Below are 8,393 nucleotides of genomic sequence, written 5' to 3' on the forward strand. Positions count from 1 at the left end.
GAGGAGAAGGAGCAGGTGAAGGAAGAGGATGAGAAAGGAGGAGGAGGAAAAGCAGAAGAAAGAGAAGAAAATAAAATAAGTTTTGGCAAGGATGTGGAGAAATTGGTACTCTTGTGCACTATTCATGGGATTGCAAAATGGTGCAGCCATTATGGTAAACAGTAAAAACAAAATTAAAAATATCAAAAACATAATTAAAATTAAAAATAGAATCACCACAGGGGCGCCTGGGTGGCTCAGTCGTTAAGTGTCTGCCTTCAGCTCAGGTCACGATCCCAGCGTCCTGGGATCGAGTCCTGCATCGGGCTCCCTGCTCTGCAGGAAGCCTGCTTCTCCCTCTCCCACTCCCCCTGCTTGTCTTCCCTCTCTCGCTGTGTCTCTCTCTGTCAAATAAATAAATAAAATTAAAAAAAAAAAGTCATAGTTGGGAGCCTGGGTGGCTCAGTCGGTTAAGTGTCTGCCTTCGGCTCAGGTCATTCCAGGGATTGAGCCCCGCATCGGGCTCCCTGCTCAGTGGGGAGCCTGCTTCTCCCTCTCCCCCTGCTTGTGTTCTCTCTCTCTCAAATAAATAAATAAAATCTTTAAAAAAAAAAGTCATCGGGGCGCCTGGGTGGCTCAGTCGTTAAGTGTCTGCCTTCGGCTCAGGTCATGATCCCAGGAATCCAGCCCCGCATCAGGCTCCCTGCTCAGCGGGAAGCCTGCTTCTCCCTCTCTCACTCCCCCTGCTTGTGTTCCCTCTCTCGCTGTGTCTCTGTCAAATAAATAAATAAAATCTTAAAAAAAAAATAGAATCACCACATAATCCAGGAATCCCACTTCTGAGTATATATCCAAAAGAATTAGAAAGAGGATCTTAAAGAGGTATTTCCACTCTCATGTTCCTAGTAGCACTATTTACAATAGCAAAGAGGTGGAAGCAATCTAAATATCCATCGACACATAAATGGGTAAACGAAGTGTGATATATAAATACAATAGAACACCATGCAGCCTTAGAAAGGAAGAAAATCCTGTCACATATTACAACATGGATGAACTTTGAGAACATGATGCTCAGTGAAATAAGCTAAAAAGACGAATATTGTATTATTCCATTTATATGAGTTACCTAAAGTAGTCAGATTTATAGATATAAAAAGTAGAATGGTGGTTACCAGGGATTGGGCGAAGAGACAAAGGGAGGTTTTTGTTTAATAAGTATAGAGTTTCAGTTCTGCAGGATAAACAGGTTCTGAAGATCAGTTTCACCACAATGTAAATATAGTTAACACTGCTAAACAAAAACTGGTAAAGACAGAAAATTTTAGATGTGTTTTTTACCAGAATAATTAAAAAACAGAAATCAGTTCCTCTGTTACCACAGCCAGATTTCACGTATTCAGTAACTACATGGAGCTAGTGGATACCATACTGGACACCCAGATTATAGAGCATTTCCATCTTTACAGAAAGTTCTATTGGACAGCCTAGCTCTAAAATTTTTTTTTTCCTTTGCTCCAATCTATTACTCAATCTTTATTTGCTTTTCTATAGACTAAATCTCATAGGCCTTCACTATAGATATTAGTTACACTTTCAACATCTTGACTCTGCTGATCATTTTACCATTCACATTAGTACCAACATTGTATCAACAAATTTCCATCTTTTATTTGCCACCAAGGCTGGTGAACAACACGTGAGAAAAAACAAAACGAAGCAAAACCAAAACAAAAAAGATCAAAACTGTGGTTTGTGTTATAATAAATTCATTGTTTCCATTATCAGTTGATCAGTCTTCAAAATACCTGTATAATTAGTACCTTCTCATTTAATTCTCCACAGTCAAACTATTCTAAATCTTTTGTCACCCTTCTCAGGCACTTTCATTTCTTTCTGAAGATGTATTTCTTCTGTGAAACAGAGATAAGTGCAGCCATAATGGCTAATTTCTGTCTGATGTGTCCTACCATAGGGTGTTCAAGGGATTTGGGGGCTGAAAATTTTTTTAAAAGATATGACCAAAACTTACAGTAGCACACACAAGCTTGGCTTGTGAGACTCTGACATGTGAGGAGGTAGGGATGTCTCTCACAGCATGAGACTTTCTGGGGGCTATGGAGGCACTGGGGACACCACCCAGAAGGGGAGCGAAGGACCAGAGGAAAAAACATGTCTAGGAAATGTTGATTAGCAACATGACAGTTTCTGGGTCAGAAAGCTCAGAAGGGCAGCAGCAGCTTGAGGTCTTCATAGTTTCAAATTTTATATTATCTATAGCTAGCACATGGTGGGTGTGGGTTTGTGGAATAAGCAAAGCTGGCAGACTGCAGATGGCTAAAAATCTTATTTGGGCTATATTAAAACAATTTGATGTATAAAAATTTTGATTTAGTACCAGCAGGCTTTTGAGGTAATGAGTCTCAGCCTTCTGTGAAGAGATGACCAATCTAGGGGACAATGTATAAAGACCATCTTTAGCTCATTTATGTAATAACTACTTAGCATATCTACAACCTACTCACTTCTCTCTTCTTTCAAGTTTCATAGATAAGGATCTTTCCTCTTTTCCAAATATAATATGTATTCTTACGTACTGGATTCTATCCTTGCTCACTCCTCAAGAAATAAGGTTTATCAGTAGGACCTGCCTTCACCTGGAACATCATTTGTTAAGTATCTGAGGAACAAAACCTGTTGTTCTTGAGAAATTAACGTTTCTGCAGAACATAGGATAACTCAGTATTTACCTTGAGTTTTTTTGACTAGTCTGAATTAACAAGGGGAAAAATGCCAAGTATATTGGGAGTATTTTCCTGCTTCCCACCCTAAAACACAAGATTGTGATTACAGGCCTTAAGGTCACTCAGGTTTGTATCTTAATGGAACATTTTTTAATTACCTTTTTGTACTCTGTGCCACACAGCAGGAGATAATCCTTAAATCCTTTATTTTGCCCAAGGGTGAACTTTAAACTTCTTACTTCTCTTTGACATCTGTCTCAATTACCTTTTTACTCTATGCATTTATCTATCTATCTATCATCTATCTATCTATATATCATCTATCATTTTAATATGAACATTATTTTATTTTTCTCATTACTTAAATCAGATTTTGTTTACCTTTAAAATATGTATATATATGTGTGTGTACATGTATATGTATATATGTGTGTGCACGTGTGTGTGTATATGGCACACAAATGCATACACATACTAATGACCCTTGGACCTTGGTATTCAACTTCCTGACTTTGAGCCCTTTGAGGAACTATACTAACCAATTACACATATCTGTAGAATGAGTTAAACTTTTTTTATATCATAATTCATAACTGTATACCCTTCTTCTAAAGCTTCAAAGGTTTAATGTATTGCATAATATTTTATTCAAATATGAATTCATATTTCATTATAATGTATAGTTTGTGTCTTATAAATTTTGTGTGCTATTTAGAGACTTGGGGGATAAAGAGAATTTGTATAAATCCTGTGTCCTTTTGTTAACTATGCTATCTTACACTATCTCAGATTTTGTTAATCTATGCTATTTGGTCTTACAACTTTATTTGTTAAATGGGTACAGAACTGCTTGAACTACATAACAAGACTAGAAAATGAAATGTATACAGCATACTTGTAAGTAAAAAACTTGCAATCAATACTGATTACTACTATAGCAACATCTATGTCCCAACAGCCTTTCCCACTTCAGCCTACTTTTCCCCTTTGCTAATCAAACCTCAAGGGGAGGGGCGCCTGGGTGGCTCAGTCATTAAGCGTCTGCCTTCGGCTCAGGTCATGATCCCAGGGTCCTAGGACCGAGCCCCGCATCGAGCCCCGCGTTGGGCTCGGCGGGAAGCCTGCTTCTCCCTCTCCCACTCCCCCTGCTTGTGTTCCCTCTCTTGCTCTGTCTCTCTCTGTCAAATAAATAAATAAAATCTTAAAAAAAAAAAAAACCTCAAGGGAAGAATCAAAATTGGTCTTACCCACTTGTGGATTTCTGTACCATTTTTGTTATAGATTCACTCAGGACTGTGCATATGACCTAATTTGTCCATTGGAATATAAAGGAATTGTATTTGGAGTTCTAAGAAATATTGCTCCTCCTAGCAAGAAAGAGAAAAAAAGAATAAAAGGACCCAAATCTTTAGCCTATCCTTCCTGCTTCTGGCTGGAAGCTGTGTGACTTGAGGCTAGGCACTGCTGTAGTCCTCTTGCCACCACTGGGGGAACCATCCCTGCCACACTGACTATGGCAGAGCCTAACTCTGAGAAGAGCCTGTTCTAATGACCACAGTAAGTCCCAGACAAATAAAAGTCCAATGCATATGTGAATTTAAACACTGTCTTTCTTACAGTGTTCTAACAATACAGCTGCTACCAGAAGTAGTAGCAGTAGTAACAGCAGATGCTCTCTTCAGAACTGAGTGTGCATGCCCATAGAATTGAGACCGGTTAATGATTTTTATTCTGTCCTTATCTATTCATTGTTATTATCCTTAACTGCCTTCAACAACTTGTTTGTAGGTAATTTTTCTTCCTCTTAGTATGCCTTTCTTTTTTTTTTAATTTTATTTTATTATGTTATGTTAATCACCATACATTACATCATTAGTTTTTGATGTGGTGTTCCATGATTCATTGTTTGCGTATAACACCCAGTGCTCCATGCAGAACGTGCCCTCTTTAATACCCATCACCAGGCTAACCCATCCCTCACCCCCTTCCCGTCTAGAACCTTCAGTTTGTTTCTCAGAGTCCATAGTCTCACATGGTTCGTCTCCCCCTCAGATTTCACTCCCCTCATTCTTCCCACCTCCTATCTTCTTTTTTTTTTTTTTTAACATGTAATGTATTATTTGTTTCAGAGGTACAGGTCTGTGATTCAACAGTCTTGCACAATTCACAGCACTCACCATAGCACATACCCTCCCCAATGTCTATCACCCAGCCGCCCCATCCCTCCCACCCCCCACCACTCCAGCAACCCTCAGTTTGCTTCCTGAGATGAAGAATTCCTCATATCAGTGAGGTCATATGATACATGTCTTTCTCTGATTGACTTATTTCACTTAGCATAATACCCTCTAGTATGCCTTTCTTGATTTCCTTTTTCATCATTGAGAAAAGCATAAGTGATAGATAGCTCTCTCATGTTTGACTAAGTTCTTTAACTAGCTCTCCAAATATTTACAATATATTTCCCTGAACTTTTATTTCTGATTCACTTCTACAATTCTCTTTTATATTATGTGTCACATTTTTAATATGAATTCTCAATTTTTGGTTATTTTCCATTTCTTTCTTCTTTTTATTTTTGCCTATAATTTGCCTTAGACATACACAGAACTCCTTTAATAGAAGTGACAGATTTGATTTATATGGCTTGTTTGCTTTCTACTTTTCTTTTTCTTAGCTGTCACACATTGCTTTCTTTCTGGAAGTCATATGTCATATATTCTGAGTTCTGAGCAATTTATTTTGAGCTGTACTCATCCTCGCAAGAATCCACTTTTCCAATGGTTTGTCTTCAGTAATGCATACATTTTTAAAAAGCCAAACAAAACCAAACACACAAACAAAAATAAGCAAGAATTTTTAAAAATAACACAGGACACAAATCACAAAATGTTAATATTAAAATATCTACAGATAAAGTATAATTTATCTTAACTATGATCTACTGTGGTTACAGAATTATAAATCTGTATTGAGTAGACAGATAATATACTAATTACCCTCAAAATAACCAAATTAGATATTAATAAATTGGATATTATCCCTTTTCACACATCTAGGTTTACCTATTAGGTTGGAGAGAAGAGGAAAAAAATGGACAATCTGGGTATTTCTTTCAACTCTTTCGTCACACACTTTGAGGAATCTAGAAGCTTTACCTAGTGGTATGAAATGTTATCTCAGACAAAATTACCAAAATTTACCCCAGTAATATAATAGCAGTCAGTAAAACTTTAGCTCCCCCTATCAATTTTACACAGAACTCATGGTTTTATGAATATGTAAGAATAAAATATGATTCTTATCTATTCAGAAAAATCATGGAGATTTCAGGACATTCAAATTTTCTTCTTTGTACTCTAGTGTTTGGACACCACTGGTAATTTAGAAAATGCTAAGATTCCCTCCCATACTAAAACTATCAGGATTGTTCTTTAATGATGAAAAAAGTTCAGTCATTCTCATTTTTTTAAGCCTGCCAGAGGAGATGTAATGGTTTCAAAGAATAAAATACTGCGTGTATATTATGTTAAAGTTCAGAAGAAGTCTGTGATCTCAGATCTGTCTTGGGACAAGATAATCCTTGAAGTGTTCTTTTAAAAAATTCGTCATGAGACCTGAATTGACCTCTTCTCCTGACTCTATCAAGCTCTAGATCTGGAAGCCCTCTTCATAATCTGTCTCTAGCAAGAGTCACACAATTCACTGAATGTTAAAATATATGCCCAGAAGCCTCCATTATGGAAATCTATACTATTGGAACATGTCCCCAGACTGCGGTGACACCATTCAATGTCTACCTTCCCAGACAGTCCCCACACAAATCTATGTTGCTCTGTGACTATTCCTAAACTTTGTATCAGTGTTTCACTTGGAAAACTTTAGGCCAGCAATGTCTCCATTCATCTTTGCTGAATTCTCATATAGTAAGACTTTTTATTCATTGCATCTGTTTCCTACAATCTTATATTCACTTTTTTTCTTCTGATTGCTCTTCTCTCTCTTAAATGTTATAATCAGGTCCTTCAGAAACTTTGTTCTAAGAAAAATGGACTTCTGTATTCTATATATGGAATGTTTTCCTGGGACTTTACATTCATTGCTTTGTTCTACCTGTAACTGGGCCTTCCCATTAGAATTCCCTATCACTTCAACCCAGGTCTGGCTTCACGGCATATGACCTGCGCAGTAACACAGGGCCCTGTGCTCCGAAGAACCCCAGGTTTGATTTAATGTAATACTGGCATGGTGTGATACTCTCAATATTATCTCTGATTTTTTTTTTTTTTTAATGTGATGTCTGATGTGCAATGGAGTATAGATGTAGACAGAGGAGATACATGCAGTATCGGGATCTCCTATTGTTCCTTGTCATTCCATTTGTGTATAGCATTTGTGATCTCTCAGGAACACTGAATTCCAATGGACTCATGATGTAAGGGAGTTCGGTGAGACTAAAATGAGTGATTAGTGTGTTACTTTCAACTGAGTAAGCAGGCCACTGACTGTCCCAAGAGGCCCAAAAGGCCACACTTTACATTAAAAGTAGAACTTGCTTTGAATCCAAAAAGAATCCAGTGGCATTCAAAGACATAAATGACCAAAAAACTGTGTCATATCCTTTTGTATTCATGGTTGCTTCTCTGTATTTATCCAACCATTTATGCTGAAAATGAAGACACAAAAAGAAAAGGAAAAGAAAGCCAACCCATTGTTCTTTTTCTTTTAAACTTTATTCATTAGTAAGCCTAAGGTAAGAGCATTAGTAGTATGTGTGCATATCGAAAAATAAAATAAAAAGACTGAAGTCAGTTTGGTGCAGTGTTCCCACGATTCTAATAAGAACAAAATAGGGGCACCTGGGTGGCTCAGATGGTTAAGCGTCTGCCTGCAGCTCAGGTCACGATCCCAGGGTCCTGGGATCGAGCCCCACATCGGGCTCCCTGCTCCTCGGGAAGCCTGCTTCTCCGCCTCCCTCTGCCACTCCCCTTGCTTGTGTTCCCTCTCTCACTGTCTCTGTCAGATAAATAAATAAAATCTTAAAAAAAAAAGAACAAAATATATATGCATATACAAACTAAGAAATATAAATTGCTTAACTTTAGTGATTCTACATATGAGTTAAATACTCATATTTGCATTAAAAATTGGCATGCAAAATATATAGATGAACAGTAGTATTCATGTTCATAATTAAAATTTTTAATGTTTCTTTACTTAGAACAATATTACATAGCAAAAACAAACAAAGAAAAACCATCAAGAAGGAGACTGCAGAAGAAAACAAAAGCTTTGTATTTTAGTACCTTTAATAGCACTTTCCACCTACTTTTTGAATGAGGACCCCATATTTTCATTTTGCACAGGGCTCCACCTGTTAGGTAACAAAACTTGTCAGGTTTGCTCTCATACTGCATGGTGAACAATTAAGTATAGTCTTTGATCTTCATTAGCAAATCATTATTTTTCCATCATTAGGTAAAAATTTTTCCTCTTTTGAAATTCATAACATTTCAATATGCCGTAAGTTTCCTTTCCTCAACACTTTAATCCTTGGACATCTAGGCCATTCTACCCTAATCTTTTGAAACATCAACCATCATCCAGCTTATATATTATGGATATGGATTACAAATCAACAACCTAGTTTCACATTCCCCTGACATTTTC

This window comes from Neomonachus schauinslandi, chromosome 14, assembly GCF_002201575.2.
Source record: "Neomonachus schauinslandi chromosome 14, ASM220157v2, whole genome shotgun sequence".
NCBI lineage: Eukaryota > Metazoa > Chordata > Mammalia > Carnivora > Phocidae > Neomonachus > Neomonachus schauinslandi.